This window comes from Perognathus longimembris, chromosome 1 (assembly GCF_023159225.1).
Source record: "Perognathus longimembris pacificus isolate PPM17 chromosome 1, ASM2315922v1, whole genome shotgun sequence".
Classification (NCBI taxonomy): domain Eukaryota; kingdom Metazoa; phylum Chordata; class Mammalia; order Rodentia; family Heteromyidae; genus Perognathus; species Perognathus longimembris.
The window spans coordinates 33,910,830-33,938,728 of NC_063161.1; positions in this window are offsets into that span (position 1 = coordinate 33,910,830).

Sequence of the window (27,899 nt, forward strand, 5' to 3'; positions counted from 1 at the left end):
TCCTCCTAAACTTTCTGTGTGAAAATGGCACAGATTCCTTCCAGCATTACATAGCTATTCAATGGCCTCATCCAGCTTGAAGGAGTTGAAGACGATGAATCTGGGTATTGAGAAATCCATATAACTCTTAGTGGGCCAGTGTGATAGATAACATTTTTATAAAAATGAGAAAACAGAAAAATAAAATCAAGCAATTTTCCTAAGGCTGCACAATTATGGCAGAACCATAACTGAAATACGAGTGTGTTGGCATGTGAAAACCACGTCACCTTACTGCCATAATTGTCTTTTCCTTAGTCCTCATTCTACTGTCAGTCAACTTATTTATTTATTTTTATGATCATTAGTTTCATATGTAACATGATAGTTGCGTGATATGATAAAAGGTTCTTTACTTGTAAGACATAGTCTCACTGTGGGATCTCTTATTCATCTACCTGGGAAAGCATCTAGTTTATGGTTTGGTATTTGAGACAAGATTTGTGTATCTTTTTTGCTCATTTGCTTAGCATATAGCATATATTTGAGTGCCTACTCTAAACTCAGTATTTATAAGCCCTTGAAAATAAATGTAATGTTATAATATTTTTTATAATATTTCCTTTAAAAATTGGTAACAATTTCAAAATAAACATTGGGGCTTCATTATAGAATTTTATAAGAGATCTTTACAACAGTTACTCTTATGAACAAGGGTTAAGTTCTTTGTGTAATATTTCACTTTTCTCTTTTCCAGTGGCCTTCATTACACAATTGAGAGAGTAGATAAATGTGAACAGATAATCCAAACGGGTTATTTTACATTTTTGTTGTCATAGTAGACTTCTACCTAGAATAAACAAATTCTTACAATATAATTCTCTTATACCACAAACAATCAAATTATGTTCTGGACATATTTTGCAAGGGAAGAAATGTTTTAGTAATATTAAGGCTTTCTTAGTAATTAAATAACTACAACAAGAATATTTCTAACAATTAATCATGCACATTATAAACTATAAATGAGAAATAGACACAGAATTTTAATACCAATGTTCTAAAATAACCATAAATAAAATGACAATTATTACAGGACATTGTAGATTATCTTATTTTCAATGTGTAAGAATGTAAAAAATTAACCTGGAAATGCCAAGCCTAATTGATACTAAACAGAAATAATCAATAGTTTTGTGTTGAGATATAAACCCTCCTTTCTTTGGAAAACTTGTCCACAAAAAACTCAGAAAATATATCAAAGAAATGGCAAAAGGATTCTGCTGAAAATTTCCTCAGGCATATTATTCGAAATTAGATATGCTTTTTCTCCCAAACCATTATTCTTGTCCAGACCTTGAAGTAGGCAGCTTTCAGTCCTGCTGCTTTTTCCAAATTGCAATAAATAAATGGCATCCTTATTCATGAGAATCTGTTCTAATTTAGAAGCCCCACCTTTGTGTGCACCTTTACCATGCAAGCCTCAGGGGGAAGTAATTACATTTAATAGCCTCCATGAGTTCTAAACAAAGACACACAATAGCTATACTGATGATGATCAAATTCAGGTATTTATAGAAACCAGGGTTTTCAGAAATTTAAATGCAATTTTGTATTTATGGTGTTCTATTTCAGAACTACAAAAGTTCTTTGTCATTTAGGAGGATAGTTCTATTTTGTGTTGTGTTAAACAATTATTTAATTGCTATTGAAATCTCTTTCTCTCTGACTTTGGAATAGGATACTGTCCTAAGGTATATGTATTTTCTATAATCGATATTTCTGAATTCGAAACTGACTTTATTCTTTGTTTCAGAACGCAATATTACCACTTACTTTACATAGGTGAAGCAATACAGTTGCAGAACTGGTGTGAAAATTGATGCTTGTAAATAATTCACTAATTTTGCAGATGCAAAAATCTACAGTGTTTATAAGTTTAGGATTTTTACAGTAAGTTTAAAATGTAAGGACACAGCTTTTGGAAGAGAGCTAGTGCCCTGTCATAAAAGAATACAAAACTATCTCCGCGACACTACAAACATGTGTGCCAATTGACCTGACTATATTCAGTTGTTCTACTTTTCACATTGGCTAAATTAAAGCATTGTAAAACCACTCATTTGACCTCTGTTTAACAAAATAAGCTCTCACACATATTGCTTGTGGGAAGTGCAAATTTAAAACTTTCTAGATGGTTATAGTCATTTGTTAAATTTACAATGCATTTCTTTTTATTTTTCACAAGAAGTGAAACTTATAGGATTCACTTCATTAATGTATTCAAAGGAGTACAAATATGTATATTCAATCTAGTAGCCTCCTTTGTTTTCCAGTCCTAGAACTTGAACTCTGTGATTGAGTGCTGTCTCTGGACTCCTTTTGCTCAAAGCTTCCACTTTCTATCACTTGAACCACAGCTTCACTTTTGCCTTCTTCCTTCTTCCTTCTTTCCTCCTCCTCCTCCTCCTCCTCCTCCTCCTTCTCCTCCTCCTCCTCCTCCTCCTCCTCCTCCTCCTCCTTCAACTGCCCCTCCTTCTCATTCTCTGCCCTCCTCCTCCCCCTTCCTCTCCTTCCCCTCCCCTCCCCCTCCCCTCCCCCTCCTCTCCTCCTCTCTCCCTCCCCTCCCCCTCCCCCTCCTCCTCCCCATTCTCCTCCCCTCCCCTTCCCCTCTCCCTTCCCTCCCCCTTCCTCTCCTCCCCCTCCCCTTCCCCTGCCCCCCCTCCTTCTCCTCCCTTCCCCCTCCCCTTCCCTCACCCCCCTCCTCCCTCCTCTCCCACTCCTCCCCCTCCCCCTCATCCTCTTCCCCACCCCCTCTTCCTTTCCCTCCCCCTCCCCCCGCCTCTCCCTCTCCTTCTCCCTCTCAGCTTGAACTCAGGGCTTTTCGGTCAAGGACAGTATTCTATCATTTTAAGCCACAGTACCACTTCCAGTTTTTTCTGGTTAGTTGGAGATAAGAGTTGTCCAGAATTGTACTCATTCCCTTACTTATCCCCTTGTACATCACCTTTTACAATAAAATAGAATAAAGAATCTCATGACTTTTCTGCCCAGGCTAGCTTCAAAAACACAATCCTCAGATCTCAACCTCCTGAATATCTAGGATTACAAGAGTGAGCCAGCAGTTCCCAGGTTAGTATGATTTTAATAGATAAAACAAATACCATTTGGAACTGATTAAATAAGTTCTGGTATCCCATACTGCTGTTAAATTTTATAGACTAATATAGAAAACTAAAATATGAGAATTACAGACAACATTATTCAAATACTATTTTCTGTAAGGAACAATGGTTGAGACATGATAGAACTTTGAGGTCTATAGACAGTACAGGTGGACTTTGAATTCATTCAAGACAATCTATGATACTAATAAAGCTAAGTGACTGGAAAATGCTGTTCTGAGCCTTTTCCATGCCTGTCCTTGTCTTCTAACACTTGGTTTTTAATAATAATTTTTCTCCTCAAATTAATCTGATCTCTTTAATTATTCATGGACCAGCCTTGCTAAAATCATTCTAATTATACCCAATACTCAACAGCATTAGTAAAAATTACATTTATATTCAAAATAATTGAAGGTTCTTAATATTTCCACAGGCATTTAGCTATTTTTACATATTTTCCTCTTGAGATTAAAAAAAACACCAAAAATATAGAAAGATGAATGCAGCCAATTTCATTGTTTCAGTTTATGGGATTCTGTGCAATACCTGACAAGGTGTATTACAAATAGCTTTCTCTCTCCTTTTAGATTTGTAAATCCTACCTCTTATATTACCTACTCATTTACAATTTTAAAAATTTTATGATACTCATATTCTTTTATTATCTTTTAGGTTAATCAGCAGACAGGGTTTTATGTACATTTTCTAGTCATAGCCTTTGAGGAAGGAAGCTTATTATTTATTCCAAATATATAAATACATCATTTTGTAATGGTAACATCTAACCTAGTATGGTATACTAGATTATATAATTGATTTCCTATGGATTTTTCTACAGTATATACAAAATAATGTGATATATTATTTAAAATAGCATGGGGAATATATATTGCATCTATGAAATTATTTAATAAACACTTTTCAGACTGTATGCTGGTCTTTAGTATTGACTTGGGTAAGAGACAAGCACTCAGGCCAGCTTGAAAATGGAGAATGAAAAATAGTAGAGGTATGTGCATTTTTCTCATGAATGAGTATTGAAAATTTGATTTAAGTTAGATAAATTAAAGTATCTTGGCCTATGCTGACTCCCTCCACCATAGCAATATTATTCCCCAGAGTCTATTTTCTACTGCTCTAGATATGATTTGCAATGATGGAAGTCAGTCTCTGCATCTCTTCTCCCTTCTAAGCCATACACATCTACAAGGCAGAGGAAAGAAGAAAATGCCCAGCTTAAGTATGAATCTTCATTGAACTGTCTGTTGGGACTGTTCTAAAATACCACACTATAAATTATTGCTATAAAGCAAGAATTTTAAAAATCTTATTAAAGTTTACCTTATATAGTTGAATCATTTCCAAGTGAACAAAAAATCAGTAATGATATCCAAAGTATAATATCACTTCTTTAGTCCAAAATTTCTTTGCACATGGCCAGATCAGTAAATAAAGAAAATGTTTCCTTCCAGGTAGATGAAAATATTCTCCTATATCAAACACTTCAAAGTACAATCATCAAAACTGAAGTTTGAATAAAAGTCAATGTTTTTTTTTGTCCATTCAGGATTGGATAAAACTCAGATTCTACTGTTAACTTTTTTACCCAAAATTATTTTATAATTAGAATACTTGCTATGATCCTAAAAACTAGCAAACTTTGGCCATGCGTGGACAAATTGACCTGAGTTAATTTTTTTTTTTTGGCCAGTCCTGGGCCTTGGACTCAGGGCCTGAGCACTGTCCCTGGCTTCTTCCCGCTCAAGGCTAGCACTCTGCCACTTGAGCCACAGCGCCGCTTCTGGCCGTTTTCTGTATATGTGGTGCTGGGGAATCGAACCTAGGGCCTCGTGTATCCGAGGCAGGCACTCTTGCCACTAGGCTATATCCCCAGCCCCCTGAGTTAATTTTTAATATGATAAATGTCCTATTCCTCTTCAGTAATGTGGAAAGATCCTTGGTTAAATTTATTTTTTTTAAGTTACACTTGAAGAAACTGTGAGGATGTCTTTAAATATGTGATTACTCCCTTATGAGTCTATTTTCAGATTTCATTCAAAGTATGATTGCAACTATATTTGACTTTGGTATCCTGGGTATTATATGTATGTTTGTCTGAATTAGGGAAGGGAAAGGTAACATCAAAATGGTGAGACAAAGGGTAAAAGGCAAACCAATGCAGCAGCAATACTTACAAGACAATACATTGTAAAATAACTGTACAACTGGGGAGGAGGGCATTGGGGAAGAGGGAAGGTGGGAGGAAAATGAGGGAAGAGGTAACAAGTTTGAGAAGAAATATACTCACTATCTTATGTATGTAACTGAAACCCTTCTGTACATCACCTTGACAATAAAGAGTTTCAATAGGGCTCAAATTTTAAATGATGTATTAATCTGTTAAAGGAATCAATCATCACATGTCATCATGTTACCTTTTTGTGAGTGTGACAATTTGACAAATTTTTAAAAATCCAAAAAACATACAAGGATTGTGGTACTTGACACGCTTAGTGCTACTTCTACAGTTTCTATAAAATACTGCTTAATAGTTTAAGCTGTCATTAATTCTGATTTTAATTCCAGTTTTAAACAAGGCAACTTCCTCAGAAATCTCTCAGATTATCCCGAAAACACAAAGAAATGTTGGTTTATCATTACTGCTAATAAGAGAGATGGACAAGTTTTGTTTTGTTTTGATTTTTGTTTCACATTATTGGAATATAACCCAGCACCACTGACTGCAGTACAACCTCAGGACAGATTTGGTTCAATGGGAAACAAGTCAATGTGCTCAAATAGAGGTGGGCTTTGTGGGAATTGTGATTTAAAACAAAATCTTCCAGGAAGTAAGGAAAACAGGATGCATTTGAAGGCAAATTGTGCCATGGCTGTATTAGATAGAGCCTTTGGCAATAACACAGAGTTCTCAGCAAAGAATGAACATTCCAAATCCTGAGTCGAGGAAGGTACCAATGTAAGTTTTGCCTTACACATGTCTGAATCATTACATAGGATGTTCACAGAGAAGATAATAGGACCTTAGACAAAGCATCTCAATTGACCAGGACAACTCATGGAGAGAAACTCAGCTGTGTGAGTCTTTGGTAGGCTGTACCTCCTGTAGCCTCGCAAAAGTCTGAAAGGAGATCTGTGTGACATACCGCAGGGTCCACAATTTTGTTTTCCATATGAATCTAAAGTCATTCAGCTTTTGATGATGAGAATCCATCAGTTGCTAGAATCTAATGCCTGCCTCACAACTATGCATTATTCAATATATTCAGAATATTACAAATGTTATGTTATGAACATAAGTACATCTTGAATATTTGTGCGTGTTTACTCATGTGCTCTTGTGGACACTCCTTATGGATTTCTTGTTAGAGATGTTTAAAACATAGATTTTTTTTTTGACACAACACACAGGTGCAAATAGGCAAAAATGTATGGCAGTGTAACTGTCACAGATGAAAAGAAGGACTTTCCCTTTGTAGTTCCACCTTTCAATCAATATCTGTTTGGGGGCTCAGATGAAAGGGACTCGGTGAGCAGGTCACAAGCTTTTGTGCTGACAAAAATTCTGTCGATTTGCCACTGTGTGCTGCTTCAAGTCTACACTGTCTCTCAGCTGGACTCTTACAATAACCTGCCAGCGGGATCCTTGGCAAGTCCCTCTCCATCCCTGGAAATCCATTCTCTAGAGAGAAGCCAGTGAAATTTTGTTAAAATTTGAATCCAATCATCACATTGCTTAGCCTGAAACCTTTCCATGGTTTCCCCCATAGCACTCCAACTTTATTCTTTCTAAGTCTTTATCAAGACCTAGGGAGTGTTTGATGATCTAAATTTCTCAAACCCCCTCTTCACATCAACCACTAGGATTCTGATAATTAAGCAAAAACAGCCTGAGTTGTGCATATGTGAAACATTAATATTCTTAGACATACAGCCCTTCCACTCTGACATCTATGATTGAGCCATCTTCTCTGTTGGTTTTTTATAACCGATGTCCTTTCCTTCTTTAAGAAGCCTCCTCAAAATATGTATGTATGACCCTCCCAGTCTTCTTGGGTTTATATTGTATCTCTGTTTACTTGTGCATGCTTTTCCTAGTCTGATCAATTTCTTTCACTACAAACTTTCACAGTAATCCTATATTTATTTCTATCATTTTCTACTAGAGTGTACACACTGCATGATTTATTTTTCTCATAGTTAATCTATAGCATGTATGCCAACTAGTGAACAGATATAGAAAGCACATAGGGGAAAAGTTTGTAAAATGGGACTTGAAGGTTTGTCAAGGACTCCACCAGTAAATGTATGTTGAGAATCATGAATAGTAGCAAATATCGTTAGGAGCTTAGAGGTATGTTTTTGAGTTAGGGGTGAGTTAAGATTATTTCTCTCCTGATGAAAAATTTTGTTCCTAACTAATTAATTTTATTTTATTTGTATAAAAATTTACATGATGGTATTAACTTTTCTATTTTCTGTTTTCCAAGGACCACTAATTAGTGGTGCATGGGGTTTTTAACCATTTCTATTGGACCGATCCTTAAAGACAAATTTTTATTTGTAAAACATCCACAATCTTGTTCCTGAGAAAAATCAGTGTGTGAACAAATTAATCAAAATTACTTCTTTCACAGTCTCTTTCAAACTCATATTTCTCTTCATTTTCTTTCTGGTAGTTGTTTGATCACAATTATGTTTTTGTTCACCTGTTAATTGCACGTAAACAGAGCAAGAGCATCTTGTAGTCTCTTTATCTCCATCTTAAGAATAAGACTTGACAAATAGAAAGAGCTCCACAAATATTTGTCAAATTAATGAATGAATGACTCTGTTATCTAGGAAATTCACATCTATAAAACTCCTACTTCTCAATGAAGCTGAATAAATGAGATCTCTTACTCACTATAGTCCTTTTACTCTGAAAAGGTCATAAAATTAATCTTGTCTTTAATTGCCTGTATTTATGTATGTGAAATGACTGCCTAATCTAAGAGGCTCATCACTTGCTAGAAAGTAATAAAAATCATTTTAAAATCTGTTCTATAGTCATGTAAATCACAAGCATCTAATTGTGACTTGGTAATAGTTTCCTTGATATTGACTTTTTTTTTTTTTTGCTACACACCTTTCTCATGGTTATCACACTTCAGTGTATTGCATTTTGTAAAAAGGATTGTATGTATTCTTTCAAAGAAAAATTCTATATTTACATTTATACACATGTTTGGGGGGAGGAGAGACAAAAACATACATGTAAGAAAATCAGAGAGAGACATTTATCTTTCATATTAACTTAATATTCTGTTAATTTGTTATTCTGTTATTCTGTCATATTTCTGTAAATTAGGGTAATATCCAGAATTTAACAAATGGGAAGTTAATAGTAATCATTGTACAAATATTTAAATTTAATAAATTAATATAATTTATACTTAGACAATTGAATGAAGTTTTCTTCCCTAGATTAGACATGCACCCGTATGCCTAAGTTTTTTTTTAATTTTTATTATAAAACTGATGTACAGAGAGATTACAGTTTCACACTTTAGGCATTGGATACATTTCTTGTACTGTTTGTTACCTTGTCCCTCATACCCCCCTCCCCACTCCCCCTGTCCCCCCCTGAGGTGTTCAGTTCACTTACACCAAACAGTTTTGCAAGTATTGCTTTTGTTGTTGTTTCTCATATTTTACCCTTTGTGTCTCAATTTTGGTATTCCCTTTGAATTTCCTAATTCTAATACCAGTACACACTGTTTCCCATACACTCAGATAAGATTACAGAGATAGTATAGATGCAATCACAAGAAGGTGATACACAAACATCATCAATAGTAGAAACTACAGATACACATGGGATGTTGAAAGTAGTTTCAACTCTGATATAACAATCATTTTCATAAAATGGAGTTCATTTCACTTAGCATCATCTTATGGGATCATAAGGGTATAGCTATTGGGCTCTTGTGATCCTCTGTTGTGACTTGCCTAAACCTGTGCTAATTAGTCCCAATAAGGGAGACCATAGAGTCCATGTTTCTTTGGGTCTGGCTCACTTCACTTAGTATAATTTTTTCTAAGTCCTTCCATTTCCTTACAAATGGGGCAATGTTATTCTTTCTGATAGAGGCATAAAATTCCATTGTGTATATGTACCACATTTTCCTGATCCATTCGTCTACGGAGGGGCATCTGTGTTGGTTCCAGGTTCTCGCTATGACAAATTGTGCTGCAATGAACATTGTTGTGCTGGTATGCCTAAGTTTTTAATAAGAATTTACTTTTACCATGGATTTTCTCCATATTAGGAAGGAAAGAGCACCAGACTGTGATCTCAAGTGTTTCCAATTCAAGCCCTTAATCATGTGGCTATATGAAAGTCTCTTAAATTAACTCAGATTAATTTCATGAATTATCAACAGAATAAAAGTGATTATTTGATTCCCTAAACTTCCATTTTATATCCAAAGTGTTGTATTTGTTTATTTCTTATCATTTAAGTCTATTTTAATATACAACTCATTTTTTTAATGCCATTACTAGGGCATGAACTCGGGGTCAGGGTGCTAGCCCTTAGCATTTGAACAAAAGGCTGGCACTCTGCCATTTGATCCACAATTCCTCTTTCAGCCTTTTGGTGGTTAAATGTAGATAAGAGCCTCATTGACTTTTCTGGGTAGACTGGCTTCAAAGTGCATCCTCCTTACTAGCTAGAATTAGACACAGGAGCCCCCTGCTCCTAGCTATATAATTTTTTTTTTCTAGAGGCCATTTTCAGACAAGTACCTATATTTAGTTTAGTTTTGTTAAAAACTCTTTTCTGTTATTATCCTTTTCTGTTTATCTCTAGTCAAGACTCTCCAGCATTTTCCTAACTGCATGATTAAAGGTAACTGTATTCAAGCTGTGATTCCTGAGAATGAATGTCTATGTGAGTGTATAGATTACATTACATTACATTACACCTGAGCATCCTTAGACATTTCCATGATGCCAGTTGCTCAGGACAGGTTAAGCTACTCAAGATAGATTCTGTTCTGTATTGAAGACCTCACTCTGGACCACCGCAACAAGGATATTGTGTCATAATATAGCTTCTAATTTTAGCAGGGAATTGTCATGATACTATTGTTCTCTATTAGCCAGTCAGATTACATTTTATTCAATTTGGAACTACCGCCTTCTCCTCAAGTGAGAGGGAATGCTATATATACAATTACATTTATGCTATTAAAAAGTCTAGTAAAGAGCAGTTGCCAACAGAAAATTATATACCTTATTATTGTTTATCTAAAAACAAAACTCATGAAAGACCAGTACATAAAATAAGAATAGCTTTCTTATATATCTCAAATAGAAAGTAATTAAGTTTTAATCTTTTTTTATCTTTCTGATGTGATCAAGAGGTTAGGCTAAGAGGCATTTAACCACATTCCTGCCTGCAAAGGATATGGTAAAATCAGGTAATGATGTGAGACTCTCAGGGATATGGCAAAATCTTTAGCAGGAGAAAGGTCATTGTCAACAACCTGTATAATTATTGTTGTAATTTATCAAAACAACATTCTCTGCAGAGATTTTGTTTCTCCTTAATGTGGTCATTAGAATAATTTAAGCAGTCTTATGGGGTGTGTGTGTGTGTGTGTGTGTGTGTGTGTGTGTGTGTGTGTGTGTGTGAGTAAACCTGTAAAATCATGATTGCATTTTGTGCCCATCCATCCTGCATCCATAACTGAGGACATGAAATTATCTCTAGTACTCACAAGATCTCTCAGGAGTCAAAGGCATGGCAATGTTATTCCATCTACCAGTATGTAACATTATGAATAAACATAGTATTTTCTCACTTTCTTTTATTTGTTCATCCATTTTTCAATCATGTTGGAGTACCTCCTACATTCCATGTACTCTTTGAGTCTTCAATGTTTAAGGAGAAAATAAGAATCACTGCACATCATACAAGTTACATTGTAAAGGAAAAACAAACATAAATAAATTGGTAAATAATAGATTAGGGAATGAAAAGTACAGTGAAGAAAAACAAAGCCAGCTAATATGATCAAAATGTGGGAAGAAGGATACTATATTTGATAAATCTGGTCACTAAGGCACTTCCTGTCAAATGACAGAATTTGTGGCTTAAAAGTCAGAAGAAGAAAATGCATATATATATATGAGATTATAACAATTGTCATTATTATATGATCCTGAGATTAGTATATGTGAAAAATATGTTGCATTCTCTCATAGCTAATAAATTTTATAGTTAGGTAGCAAAAACATTGGCATATCTCAGAAAAATAAAACTAATCAAATGATATCATTTGTAAAGAATCTATAGATCAATCTCAATTCAAACATTAATACCAACACTATAGCTCAAACATTATGAAAGCCTCTGTATGTCCACAATTTCTTCTATCCCATGTACTAGGAATATGAGCAGGTGTTATTAACTTCCAATCACTTCAGTTTTCCTACCTGAATAGCAGCAAAAAATTACTTGAAAAGGTATTCCTGAACATTTTGAAGCCTAATATAAATGACTACTTACTGCAAAGTCAAACTTAAGTCCTCAATAGCTTTACAATTTACTTTAGGACAATTTAGAGCCATAAAATAAAACTGTTGCTATTAATATTTTATATGAAGAAATTTATGTATTTGATTATATAATCAATGTAGGAGAATTTGGCCCACCAGAATGATTAATCAACACCCTAACTTACTTAATATATAAACCCTAAAATAAGAGTTACTACCTCTGAAAAATGTTTATTAGTTAAGGTAAACATTGCTTGCAAGTAAATTAAAAATTGCTAAATTTGTAAATACTGTTTAAATATTTAACAGAATTTAACTAAGATTATAAAAGAGAACAAATATTAATCAAACGAATGAGTTAATTCACCATGGAGGGAAGATAGCCCTAGCAGCAAGAATAAGAGCAAAGACTCTGAGGCAAGTACAAGCCTGCCTGATATTTTTGACCAAGTATGACTACTGGAATACCTACGGCCCCAGCATAAAACCAAAGAGAGAAGGGTCAGAGATCAATATGAGGCTGGAAAAGAGTCCTGGTATTTTCTGCCTACCTACTTATATTTTTTAAGGTAAAATAATAAGTACTCCTGCTTTTTTATGACAAATAATGTTTGCAATTATCTGTTGCTTGGTGAGGAAAACAGTCAATTCAAGTTACTATTTCTATTCTTTAATCTTCTTCAGATTGCCAAACAATCAGGCAATCTTTTTCTAGCTGATGGTGCTGGGGAATTTTATTTTCAAATAAATTTTCATTTGCAAGTTAAGATGTATTTTTTCCCTAAACTTATCACATAATGACTTAGAGTTGCTTACCACTTCAGTTTTATACACACCATCTTTCTGAGCTTCATTCAAGTCCCCACAATGATTCTGGGCTTATTGAGATAGAAACGGAGATCACTTGCCCTTGTTGACAACTGTTAAAGCACCAAATCCATTTCTATTTCCCTGTATCCAGCTGAAATAACTAATGTTTACCATAAAACTGTAGGTCAGCTAAACTTTGAAATGCCTAAGTTCAGGGAAATGAACCTCTAATGAGAGGATTTGGGATAAGCTTATGGGAAAAATGATTTGGTGGAGAAACCTTCTACCAAGGACCCATCAATGGCTTCATTTATTCTAAACTTTAAGTTTGTGATGGGAGACTCAAGAGTTTATGAGAAGGGAGATAATGCCTATCATTGTTGAGTATCAACAATCACTTTCCCCATGACCATTTTAGCTGTGGATAGTAACACACATTACAACTCCCCACAGAGTACCTGCAGTATAATAATAGCTCAGAAACTGAGACTCATTTTTGGACTAAATGAGGGCAGAAAATGAATTTGTCTTTAAAAGTAGAAATCTCTGAACAATTCCAACTGACACCTGCTAATACAAAATGATATATGATACAATAAAAATAAAGTAGGAGATTCCACAGAAATGTTTGAACATGATATTAGAGATGAAGATATAGCAGCTTGATGAGTTAAATATTTAAAAGAGGGCAAAATAAATGGAATGATAAGACAAAAGATTTCAGAAATATTAGACATGAAAGGATTAAGGCAAGACTTTGGGAAAATGTACTAGATTCACAACTTGATAAAACTGAATCTATTTATTGTCATCCTAAACAAATCCAAATTAAGCAAAGTATTCTATTACACCATCACTGTATTTATTTTTACAGAAAACACAGCTTGATTCATTGTTTTACATTCTTTAAAAATTCAGAACAGGGCAGCAACTGAGACATTTGGTTAAACATGCAACGAAATAAACTTAATTTTAAAATATAGTAATCCTGGTATGGGAATTTTGTATGCACATTTCTTCTAAATAATTTTTAAGTGTCACTTGCATTTATCAAATTACCTTCTCATGAATGATCTTTCTGCAAAGCAATACCTTTAAAAGTTGATCCCTAGTATATATGAGAAAACTGAAAGTGTTAAAGGAAAAAATGTGCTAATTGGGTGGCAAATGAGTCAGTAATACAAGGCTCATAGCCCCAGGAGGGTCACAGTAACAATGTCAATGATTCCAGTCTTCTCAAGTGCTTAAAGAGGTCGCCTAATATTTAATGGACTGGATGCTTTCCCCACTCAAGCCTTTCCTGTGGACAGTTGTTTCATTCATTCACTTAGTAAATATACATTGAGTATTCACCATGCCTTGTGAAGATAGAATATTACATAAAACAAGTAAGAATCCTCATGGAGCTTGTTCTCTCACCAGAGAAATAAAAAACAAAATGATATGTAAGTTAATTATATGATTTGTTTGATGTAAATGCACATAATTAAGGAAATAACTATGTTTGGTATATAGAATCACTGAATATGGGTTGTTTCAAAAGTTGAGGAATGAGTGAAGCAATCTTCAATGAAATACTGATTTTGTTATTAGGACTACAATGAAGAGAAGAACAGCAAGAGACTAAGAGAAAGACATTTCTTGCATAGACAAGAGAGGGGCAAAGTCATGGAAGTGGGAGTGTGCTACACTACTCCAAGGTCTAGAGATGTGCAGAGTGGCTGGAATTGGAAGGGCGGGTAGGATGAGAGATCCACAGACAGCCAACCTCCCTAAGCCTTGCTTCATTTTGTACCAAGCAACTTCAATGCTCTCTGCCTATACCACTCATAAATTCTCCATGGGATATTTTTCATGAACTACTCATCCACACCACACACACAGAGTCAATACTCAATAGGAGCTATTTTGTTACATTTTGAGACCAATAGAGGAGATATATGAATCATTTAACTGACTCATTTAACCATGATTTCATAACTACCAGAAAACCATTGGATTACAAAGTCACTGGCATTTTATTTTTCATTTGTTGCCTGAAGGTAGAATATGTCCTAATTGCTATCATGGGTGTTTCAAAATAAGTGATGGCCACAATTCTCTTCCTGAATTGATAGATGTTTAACATTATCACTGTAAGGCTAAGCAATATGTTTTCCTATGAGAAACCATTCCACATTTCTTCATTTTCCTTGAAAACTCCACTTACTAATTTAAATCACTTACTCTGCCAGCCAATATTCCATATAAGGATCCCACTTAATGAAGAAGCCTGGTAAATTTACCAAAGCTTCCTGGGAGCATCATTGTACTTCTGCTATCTGAACACAGACAACACCTAACATTAGCAATCTCTTGCCATTCTCTACACAATTTTCCAATTAGGCAATAGATATACCAACAATCATTTTATAAATACATAGTTGAGTTATGGAGATCAGAAGAGACAATCTTGTGTCCTAAAGATAGGAATTCTGCAAGATGTGAACTCGAAATGTTCTTTCCCTTTGAGTCTCATTTTCCCCAGGGAGTTGGATCCTTTATAATAAAAGGATCCTGGAATTCTAAGGTAATAGTGAAGTGATCAAGTTAATAGAACAACTGAAGAAAAAGTTCAACTTCTCCCCAAATTAACACACACATGTTCCCTATGTAACTTATGGACAGGAATTTGAGGAGTAGAAAAGATGGAAATAGAAGCAGGTTCACTCTTTAGGAAGGGAATCCCATACTTATTGGTAGCTATTGCTCATTCTTATATTTTTGTTTTAAAGTTATTTCATGGGAAGCAAAAAATGGTAACAAAAATCAATGGTTTCCAAAAGGAGATTAAAACAAAGTCTGACCAGATATTCTGCAAGAAACTATTAAATATTTTCCAATTTTCTTTTCAATTGCATGTGATCAGACAGACTGAACAAATTTTTGGATTTGTTATTTACAGTACTGTCCTCTTAAAACTCTACCACAAAATCCATACCAATTGGTTTGTCCAGGAGACGCCTGTCTATTATACCATGGATCACTGATCTCTGCTTTTATTGAACATGATGAAGAGGTCTTAAGGGGTTTAGATGTTCAAGTCTCCCTAGCGATTTCCCACCCTGTCATATTGAAAGGAAACTGTGCTGCATCATGTAAAATCACCCTCACTAGTGCAGTGAAGTGGCAGGAAAAAAGAAGTGCACTTAACTTTCCTCAAAAGAGCTAAACCATGTTCGAGGAAATAGGTCATCTGATTTGTTTCTAATTTTCCTAATGAACCCACACCAGTCATCTGAACACAACTGAGCTTTCAAGAAACTGCCATTTCCCTCCTCTGCACTGTACTGATCCTGCAAGTAAATGCACGTATTTGGGGCAAGATAATAGAAATGATCACAAGCTAATTGCAACTGTTTCAATCCAAAATCAGAAAACTCTTCTGTTTACTATGCATTAAAATGTCATTTCTCACAGCAAATATATCAATGCACTTACAATCAGATCAAGACTCTCTTAGACCAGGACAGAGGACCACTTATTCCTTAGAGAATATATATTCCTGTATCTCTACGTATAATGACCTCATCTGTTGGTAGCAGGCTTTTAACTATATCCCAGGGAGAGCATGACTTACATTGATTATTTACTGGTGGGATGCTGAGAGCATAAAAGAATGTGATTTATTCTACCACAAAGAACAATAGTGCACAGGACTGTTTGTGTTGTTCTATGAATTTTTCCTCTTTTCCTTTTTAGTAACAAGAATCATTAGAGCATTATTCTAGGATTCTTCATATTGGATTATAGAGATAGATTTAAAACATTCATGTAATAGATGAGCATATGGAAGCACAGGAAGTCAATCAGTCACACCACTGGATTTCACTGTTCTATCTACCCACTGTGATTCACTGGGAGTGTAAACTTTTCTTTTGGACACAATTTGAATTCTTTTGCATTAAGGTTTCAGTGCAATTGGAAGTCTTCCTTATTTTGTTATTCAAATAAATGAAAGCTATTTTCCATTGAATTTCCTTTGAAATGGTTTAATGAAAGGTTAAGATAAATGCTACAAGAATAGTATACCCAAATAAATTCAAATGACTTGACAATTATAATTCTTTTCTCTAAAATAATTTATTGTAAAGATGATGTACAGAGGGCTTATAGTTATATAAGTAAGGTAATCAGTACATTTCTTGTTGAACAATGTTACTCTTTCCTTCAGTTTTCTTCTACTCTTCGTACCTCCCAATTCCCTCCCCCCTCAAATTGTAAAGTTAATTTCCAACATAATGTCTGTGAGTACCAATTCTCCTCCTTACTGTTGCATTCATTGGTTCAGCCTTTGTCCTCTGTCTTACCATTCTGTTATCCCCTTTCACTTCCCCATTTCTTTTTATAATACAAATAGAGGGATAACAAAAAAAATTAGAGGAAATGAAGACTACATGCAACATATAAACAAAGAAAATGGTGTTTCCAAGTGTATATATAGCAACAGAAGATAATTAGTGACCTAAGCCAATCTAACTACTTTGAATCTAGAAAACAAATGGATAACATTGATTGAAAAAAAGATACTACATATATAAGATTGACAATGATTGAGAAGTGTGTATTTAAACCTTATTTTCAATAGTTCCAAAACTACAAAAAGATTTTTTTTCTAGCCTCCACTATAGTGCTGCCACAGAAGGACTTTGAAAACAGCATATGTGCCACCTCTTTTTCTCCTGAAGAATAAGTACACTAAATGGTCTACGAGACACATCACTGGAGAAGAGGCATTAAATGGTAGGATCACAGAACCCAGAATAACAGAACCAGTAATGGTGGCTAACACCTGTGATCCAACCAGCTTTAGAGAATGAGATAGGAGGATAACTACTTGTGAGTGACCCAACAAAAAGTTGTAGGGACCTATCTCAAAACAAGCTGGGCACCACCCATGTATTGGACAGGTAGAAGGAACTAGATATAAGGCCAGCCCAAGCAAAAGTGCAAGACCTTATATGAATAAGCTAAAAGGAAAGGAGTAAGAGTTGACGATGGTAGGAGTGTATGAAAGCATGAGGTTCTGGGATTGATCTCCAGTACTGCAGCCCACTCCCCCCAACAAAAATAATTAAAGAAAGAAAAGAATGATTTAGAGTAACAAGCAATTTAGAGTTTAAGATGTTTTCTAGAATACAATCATAAAGGTGAGATGTTTAATTTTCTAAGGGAAGCAAACACAATTGAATATTATATTTCTTTTGAATTTCAATATTTAACTCGACCTTTTAGCACTAGGGGAAAGGGAAATACATTTTTTATATAAATACAAAGTTACCATTTGGGTTTGAAATCTTATCAGTGTTTGTTAGATCATGTCTTTCTCTGAGGATATCCATTTATGATGGCTAATTAAAAATACTCAGGTGGGCTGGGGATATGGCCTAGTGGCAAGAGTGCTTGCCTCATATACATGAGGCCCTGGGTTTGATTCCCCAGCACCACATATATGGAAAACGGCCAGAAGGGGCGCTGTGGCTCAGGTGGCAGAGTGCTAGCCTTGAGCAGGAAGAAGCCAGGGACAGTGCTCAGGCCCTAAGTCCAAGGCCCAGGACTGGCCAAATAAATAAATAAATAAAAATAAAAATACTCAGGAACTTAAACATTATTTGTTTTGAGTATTTGCAGTTTCTTTGAATCAACTCAGATATTACAAATGTAAAATTAGCTTTCACTATTTTATTGTTTTGAAATACTTAATTATATTTATACTAAGCGTAAAACTGCTTACAATAAGGATAGTTCTGTTCTTCTGTATTATTATCCCAAGGGTATGTTTCTTCCCATTGCAAATATAAGTATAAACTACTGGATGTTTACTTCTAAACTGTAAGTCTTCCCGGAGAGATTTTTTTTTTACAATACTGAAATAAAATACCCTTGATTTTCCTGTCCTTAAATGACTATTCACAAACTACAAGTCAAGAGGTGTGAAATCAACTAAAAAGAAATACGTGCTGCACCAGGAGCTTTAGTTCATGTTGTGGTCATTTAGACAAGATTTAATGCCATCATTGATTTACACCATGCATTGTAGTCCAGATAGCAAATGCCAATCACAGTTTATAGTATCTCTAGTACATCTGAATGATATCCATTTTAAAACACCACTGCACACTAATAAGGCCACTGCCATGACTGTTTTTGTTGTTTGACTTTTAATAATCTATGTTTTCCCCCTCACAAAATGTTAGCATTTTCTCATGAGTTCTAACTGTTAAAATTCTTCTGTGTAATTAATGCATAGATTCTCTACAATCTTAACATTTGAATACAGTTTGAACTATCAAGTGCTACTATTTTTCTCAGGATGTGAGGAAGAATAGAAAAGCAGACACAGACTCTTCCCTTAATGATATTACAATCTTTTTTTTTTTAACCACAAGTATAGATAGTCTACCGTGTGGTTATCCTCTCATGTAATAGTAGCATAAAAGTGCGATGTGTACTGGAAGAAAGATTTTTCATACTAGCAAGATCACAGGGGCTTCAAGGCAGCTCATTGATAGACACTAACTAAGAGAAGTAAAGACTATTCTTGAACAATGGAAGGGCATTTTCAAAGGTACAGGAGAATAAAACCAGTGTGGCTATTTGAGGAATCGCAAGGGCATGCTGTATGGTACAGCATGATGTAGAAGAACCACTAGGTTCAGATAAAGAAAGAGGGGCTTAGATCTAAAAAGGCCAGGACTTTATACCAAGAGTAATTGGTATCTTCACAGGGAGCCATTAAGGGTTTCATGTCAAACATCCCCCCTTGGCACCACATCAGAGTCACTTGGACTGACTTGTTTCTGGGAGCCCCAACCAGGTTTTTGGCTGATGTTTCTCCCAAACTAGCTGCTGCTGTAGAGATTAACTTTGCACAGATTCAGAACAGTTTTGGACAGAGACAGACAAACACACCAGTTTCTATACTGCACTGAAACCTTACAGCTTCACATATCAGAATTCCCCCCACTGCAAAGGAAACTTCCCAGGACCTGTTTGGTGACTTTGCTGCATACAAAGCAGGACTGGGGAAAATTGAAGTCATCCCCAAAGGACAAGAGTACAGTGGGATATCTCCTTCCATGTGTCTAATGATGGAAAATAGTGAGAATTGAATCAACCCAACAGCCCCATAACTAAGATAGAATTTGCTACTCTGAAAGACCAGTATGAAATTTAAAACTCCAGACATTGTAGTTTCATAGCCTCTCTACTATTTTTCAACAAATTACCCTCAAACTTAACAGTTAAAAATTGAGCATTTATTATCTCACAAGAATGACAGGTATCAAAATCAACAATTTAGTCAGAATGGAAGGCTGTGGCTTAGAGTCTTTTATGAAGTCCTACTCCAAAGCTGCAGTCTTCTGAAAGCTTGACTGGGACTAGAAAACAACTTCCAAACAACTTCCAAGGCTAATCACAGAATGCATCCATTTCATGCTAATTTTTTGATGGAAGACCCAGTTCCTTGGCATGTCTCTGTAGAAATACTTACATGTTTTATAACCTGACACCCATAGCAAATGATTCAAGAAAAAGCTGTAAATGCATTTTGCTTGTTGACCCTAGATATCACACACTTTCACATAAGAATTGGGTCACAAATACCAAGCTACATTGAAAGATATAAGAATGTAGGCTCTACCTTTTACTACTTTGATTTATATTGGGTTTAAAGAATCAATACAGACAGATTTGAGTAAGGAAAGAGGAAATGTGCAGGTGTGACCAGAAAACAATAATTTTATGTAATCAGTATAATAGTAATTTGCAAAAGCTAAAAGAAATGTCTTCATAGCAATTCTGAAAGCAAGGCTGTGGTTGTCCAGGTATTGAATAAACCTCTGCCATGTTATTTACAATTCATGGAAGGTGTCCTATATAACTTTATTTTAGCAATTATGTATTAGAAGAACTGAGTTATATTTGGACCATTTCATGTCTCCATATTTCAGTGGTAAATAAAATTCTTTGCCAGAAGTACTTACTATATATGGATTGTACTTCACAAGGTTTTTGAAGACTTTTTAGGGTGCCTAAAGTACATATTTTAAACTAAATGATTATTTCTCACATTGTTTTATATTAAATATTCTATTAAAATGTTCTGGCTTTGTATAGCCTTGAAATTGCTTACTTGGCACTTGGTAGACAAAACTGCCTATTTTTGCCTTAGATATTTTATTGTCTCAGAAAGTTGGTTCCAGACAACTCTTTTTCCAACTGTGGTTTCTCTCCATACTTTTTTTTTTTTTTTTACTAAAAGTCATAATCATAAATAGAAGAAAATGATGATAAGTGAAATGAACTCCAATATATGGAAACAATAGATTTTTCTTTGTTGTTATTGTGAGATTGTTTCTTTTTTGTTGTTATTGTTCATTTTTCTTTCCTATGCTTTAACCCCTGTTGTCACTGTATTTGATTTTGGTAGCCTAGGTATTGTATATATGTTTATCTGAATTAGGGAAGGGAAGGGGAACATCAAAATGCTGACAAAGGATAAAGGGCAAACCAACCCAACAGCAATCAATATTCACAAGAAAATATGTTGGAAATGAACTGTAGAACTGGGGGTAGAGAGGGATTGGAGGGAGGGAAGGTGAGAGAAAAATGAGGGAAGCAACAAGTATGACAAGAAATGTACTTACTATTTTATGTATGTAATTGCAACTCCTCTGTACATCATCTTGACAACAAATTAATTTTTTTAAAAAAATGGGGGAAAAGAAACAAATAGAAAAGAAGTTAAGCCAAGCAAGTCAGTTACTCCTTCTATCAAACCAAGTTTGCCAAGGAATAATTGTTGTTCTCACAACTGTTATAGCTTTCCCTTACCCCCTACAGCTTTTGTCTTTTCCAGCATTACCAAAATGCATTACATTTCAATGAGAAAATCATTGGTTTGTGAACATACACCCAAGGTAAACTCGCTGGAAAGCTGGGCAATGGAGCAGCCTTCATTTGCACTTATTACCTTCCCAGCACTTTATCAAAGCAGCTATATCAAGACCTACCAATTATGTGTTTGGGATGGAGATGCACAGGATCTGCTTTTTGCTTTAGAAATTCACAGAGCCTAAGGAAACAATGGTGCTTTCACCCCGAGTGAAAAAAAATCTGTCACTTTTATTCTTTTTTTAATATATATTTTATTATCAAACTGTGCGATTGTTACTTGTATTTCCTTAGTTACATTTTGACAAATAAATTAACAAAGATCTGTCATTTAAATACTTTGAAATTCTCTACATTCTAGGAGGATTAGATTGTACTTCATCAATGAAAACATCTCAGAAAGCCCTATCAATCGATATAAAATACTTCATTAGTGTTTAGAGGGGTATATATGTTAGAAAATCTCTTTATCAGCAAAGTTTATCCACATGTTAATTTTTTATTTCACAAAGAGTGTTACCTATTTGCATTTCTCAGATTTTGAAATATTCCTAAGAAAGAGCAAATTTAAAATTGTTCAACTACATGTTGATGCCTACAATATTCTGTTCTTTTTAATTAGGCATCATGGTTCATACCTGCATTTCAGTTACTGTGGGAATAAGAGATAAGAAGCTTACTAAGAAAACATTGGAGGAAAACATGGCTAGAACCAGTTCTCTGAGGCTGACTTTCTATGACAATACGACATTCGAGTCACAAGTCCTCAGACAGGTATGTCTACAAAGTGCCATATAAGCCTAAGACCAAAAAAAAAAAAACCAAACAAACCATAATGAGATTTTGTCTTAAAATAATAGAATTTTAAAAAGCAACAACAAACCAGAAAATATGTGTACATATATCAAATGGCAAAGCACTTGCCCACTATGTACTGCCCAGTTTATTCAAGGCCCTAGGTTTAGTCCCTAATATGGCAAGAAAATTCTACTTTTCAGAAACATGAAGTATATCTTTAATAGACAGGTAGCTTTCCTTCCTGAGGACTGAGGTCTTTACTCAAGTGACAGCACCTGCCTAGTAAACACAAAGCCCTGAGTCTAAAATCACATTCCCTCCCAATAGGAAAAAAAAGGTATACCTTCTTACTACTTTACTGCTCTCTTTTTTTGTATTATTTTTCCATGCTCACTAATCATGTTAAAAATGCTTACGTGGATTTGTAATCTAAATTAAAAGAAATTGTTTCAATTTTTAAAATTCATTTTTGAAAGTATAACTTTATTTTATCATAAAAACTTGTCAGGAAGTCTATGGGGTTTCTATACCCTTCTACATTTTATATTTAAGACTGTGGCCATCAGATTTTTTTTCCATCTTCATGATGTTTGAAAAAACATTCTTGTTACTTCAAAGAACTAGATCTAATGATGAGTCCACCCCATTGCTTGGGGGTGAGTAATTTTTTTTTAATCAAAGAAAATTCATAATAATATATGTCCTTGAACTACCAGTTGAGTTAAAGTGCTTGCTTCTGATTAAATATCATAATAAAATAACCTCATTTTTTTCTTTTTTAGAGATTGAGAGTAATATTTTTAATCCTCTTTAGGGGCAGTCTAAAAGTAAAATTCTGAAGATGAAAAATCTTTACCATCCAGGAAAGACAATTTTTCTCTCCTCCATAAACTTTCTAAGCTACTTTGCAAAGCAAATAGATACAGCCTTAGATCATTCTCTTGTGCCTTTTCTGTCTTAGTGTACCTAGGGACGTGTCACTGAGCTTTCACTCAATAGCTTCTCAAGTTCTCCAAACAATTACTTTTTTTTTTTTTTTTTCAAATTTTTATTATCAAACTGATGTACAGAGAGGTTACAGTTTCATACGTTAGGCATTGGATACATTCCTTGTACTGTTTGTTACCTTGTCCCTCATGCCCCCCTCCCTCCCCCCCTTTCCCTCCCCCCCCCAGGTGTTCAGTTCACTTACACCAAACAGTTTTGCAAGTATTGCTTTTGTAGTTATTTCTCCTTTTTTACCCTGTGTCTCTCTCAAATTTGGTATTCCCTTTGAATTTCCTACTTCCAATACCAGTAAACACGGTTTCCAATATACTCAGATAAGATTACAGAGATAGTGTAGGTACAACCACTGGAAGGTGATACAAGAACATCATCAATAATAGAAACTACACATACACATAGGACGTTGAAAGTAGTTACAACTGTGATATAACAATTGTTTCCATAACATGGAGTTCATTTCACTTAGCATCATCTTATGTGTTCATAAGGGTATAGCTATTGGGCCTTGTGATGCTATGCTATGGCTTGCCTAAACCTGTACTAATTATTCCCAATAAGGGAGACCATAGAGTCCCTGTTTCTTTGGGTCTTGCTCACTTCACTTAGTATAACTTTTTCCAAGTCCTTCCATTTCCTTACAAATGGAACAATGTCATTCTTTCTGATAGAGGCATAAAATTCCATTGTGTATATGTACCACATTTTCCTGATCCATTCGTCTATGGAGGGGCATCTGGGTTTGTTCCAGATTCTCGCTATGACAAATTGTGCTGCGATGAACATTGTTGTGCTGGTGGCATTACTGTGATTTTGTTTGTGGGCTTTTGGATAGATACCCAACAGTGGGGCTGCTGGGTCATAGGGGAGTTCTATATTGAGCCTTCTGAGGAATCTCCATACTGCTTGCCAGAGTGGCTGAACCAGTTTACATTCCCACCAACAATGAAGTAGGGTTCCCTTTTGGCCACATCCCCTCCAACAATTGTTATTATTAGTTTTCTTTTTTTTTTTTTTTTTTTTCTCAAATTTTTATTTTCAAACTGACGTACAGAGAGGTTACAGTATCATACGTTGGGCGTTGGATACATTTCTTGTACTGTTTGTTGCCTTGTCCCTCATGCCCCCCTCCCTCCCCCCCTTCCCTCCCCCCCGCCCAGTTGTTCAGTTCACTTACACCAAACAGTTTTGCAAGTATTGCTTTTGTAGTTATTTCTCTTTTTTTACCCCATGTGTCTCGAATTTGGTATTCCCTTTGAATTTCCTACTTCCAATACCAGTAAACACGGTTTCCAATATACTCAGATAAGATTACAGAGATAGTGTAGGTACAAACATAGGAAGGTGATACAAAACATCATCAATAATAGAAACTACACATTCACATAGGACGTTGAAAGTAGTTATAACTGTGATATATCACTTGTTTCCATATCATGGAGTTCATTTCACTTAGCATCATCTTATGTGTTCCTAAGGGTATAGCTATTGGGCCGTGTGATGCTCTGCTATGGCTTGCCTAAACCTGTACTTTTTATCTCAAGGGCCTGTAAGAGGGGTTAAAGGTCATTAAGGTCTCCAACCTAGTAGTATGGTGTGAATTAATAAAGTTTCCATCTGCTACAATTTTGACTGAGCTGGCTTTTTGATGATCAATTTCACATTTTAAAATTCAAAAAGACAACCTTATGCAAATAAATATATATAAATTAGGCATCTTGCCCAGATCTTTCCCAGGGAAAGTATACATTAGTGAAATAACCCACACAAACTGATTATCTTTAACCTATGTCATCGTAGTACTCTAAGGAAGCAATGAATCTGAATTAAAACTGCCACTGTAGTATATTCAGAAAAGCTTTAAAACTGTGTTATACCAATATTTTGATGTATCTCTAAAGAAAGCACACTACACATAAAAATATTCTTACATCTCAGAGAATAGAAAGCAGCATATTCCCAATTTCGTCATTTGGCAGAAAAATGATACATTTTCTTTTCTCCTTGAATAGCAAAGAAAGCTAACTTAGCATTTTTCTCAGATAAAAACAAGTAAAGGCCCCTGCATGTATTGACTATACTGTAAGGAAAAAAAGTCAGTAGTAATCAGACATCCTGTATTTTGTGTGACTCTATTATTGTTATGGCTTCCTAATTACATTTATATTTTTACCCAAATGCTTTAAAAGCATTAACAATCACAGTATACTTTGTTGTCATGGCTGTTATTTTAGGAAAATGTGTGTGTTTAGTTTGTTTTACAGAAATGAGCTTCATAGAGAAGTCATTTTCCATGTTTTCTAACCCTGCTATCATAATAGCTAAATGACACATAGTTGAATGCATAATTGGAGTTTTATGTGATCACAATTGATGTATTTGGCTAGTGGTATTTTATTCTATAAAGGCCATTGATTTCAGAAAACATACAAAATATATTTACTCAATGTACTTATATTCTTCAAGAGCCATTTCCTTTTAAAATTGCTGCAACATTTTCCCTAAAAATAAACTCATGTTTTCCTCCCATGGCCTTCTCCTTGTGAAAAAGCTAATGCTTTTCCCTAACTACCTCCATCCATATCCTATTGTTGTCTAATGGAATCCTGAGCTACTTCATTACCATAGTGCCCCATGATGTCACCAGGGCCAGTTAGAGAATCATTAAGAGTCTTAGAAAGATGAAGCTGCTAAATATTTAATCCATACTAATAGCTTCCATGAGACAAAACAATTACTGATTTTATTATTTGGAGTTCATGCTCATGTATATTCTTAAAGATTAATCTTTGTGAGGGTATACTCTCTATGCTCATTTACAAAGGTCTAGGTAGGGAAGTAGAGACCAAAGGGTCTTGTGTGAAATGCAGAGCTGTGACATTCTAAAACCCCCATATGTATTGATTTTCCACCTTGCAATGACCTCAATCAGAATTGAGCATTTTAATAAAAACAAATTTCACATCAATAACAAGAGGATGAGTTGAACCATCATTTATGAACATTTCTATTGTCATTACCTAATTTATATATTTATTGATGATTTCTTCTGGAGTTGATGTTTTACTGTACTAATACTATGGCTGATATTATTTAACAAACCAAAGATGAAAGTTATTTTCTTGTCCACTGAGCTTCACTGTTTGGTTAGTCTTTGGGTGCAATACCTGTACATAAAGAAATTGAAACAAGATGCAGTGGCTCACACCTGTAATCCCTAACTATTGAAGAGGCAGAGATTAGGAAGTTTACAAGATCTCATTAGAAAAAGTTGGGCATAGTGGCACGTATTTGTGTGGTACATTGTTCCAACTATGTAAAAAGCATAACTAAGAGTATTGTAGTCTGGACCATCCTTGGGGAAAAAGTGAGATCCTACTTAAAAAATAACAAGTGAAAAAGGACTGGGTGTATAGGTCAGATAATAAATCAACTGCTGAGCAAGTAGCAAGATCCAGAGTGCAAACTGAAATACTGTCATAAATAAGTAGATTGATAGATGGATAGATAGATGATAGATAGATAATACTCTTTTAGTATAGCTGATACAATGAAATTAATGCCGCTCACTGAAACTTTTTAACAAAAATGGAATTGCTAAAATTGCCTACTAAATTGACAGCACCATGCTACTATAAGATTTCTCTGTGATCTGTAGATAAGGATAAAATAAAGTCTAGGTGAAAACAGGAAATCTCCAGAGACATTATCTTAGCCACACAGCACTTGTGATTTTTCTCATAACTTCTTTGTCTAATTGTAATTGCATAGGAAACTAAAAATGATGGAATATTTGCCAACTGACCTAAAAAAATTGTTGAATGTTGGGGCTGGGGATATGGCCTAGTGGCAAGAGAGCTTGCCTCGTATACATGAGGCCCTGGGTTCGATTCCCCAGCACCACATATACAGAAAACGGCCAGAAGTGGCACTGTGGCTCAAGTGGCAGAGTGCTAGCCTTGAGCAAAAGGAAGCCAGGGACAGTGCTCAGGCCCTGAGTCCAAGCCCCAGGACTGGCCAAAAAAAAAAAAAAAAAATTGTTGAATGTTATGTCTGTTATAATTCTAGATGGATAAGAATTTCCCTCATATTTCTTCCCAAATAGTTTCTTTAATGACCTAGAATCAAAGAAAGAAGATGATTTGAGGTTAATCAGAAAATAAAATTAGAAAAAAATGATGGCAACTAGGAATCAGGTTTCTTTAGTGCCAATAACTCTTGATTCTGGGAGACACTACTGCTTTAGACAAGGTATGACTAGTCATCATAACCTAACCAGCTTAGATAAGGACTGAAACTCACAAGGCCACAATATAATTATGCTTCTCAAAATAGATAAGGATAGTTGAATGAATAGAAAAACATAAGCTCTATATTATGGGTTTCTTGTTGTTCTCTAACAAATTTTTATCAATAAAATAAAGCATTTTGGGGAGACATTTTTGAGCCTCCTGACCAATAAATAAAATTTCATTTTACTTAAGAAAGAAAGAAAATAAGAATTTTAAATTTAATTTCTGGGCAAAAATAAAATGATTCATTTCCTAGAGTCTGGGCCAACTAGCAGGAAGATCTCCTTTCTATAAGCAAATATAATATATTTCAATTATATTCACTGTCAAGGGAGTGTTGTCTGGA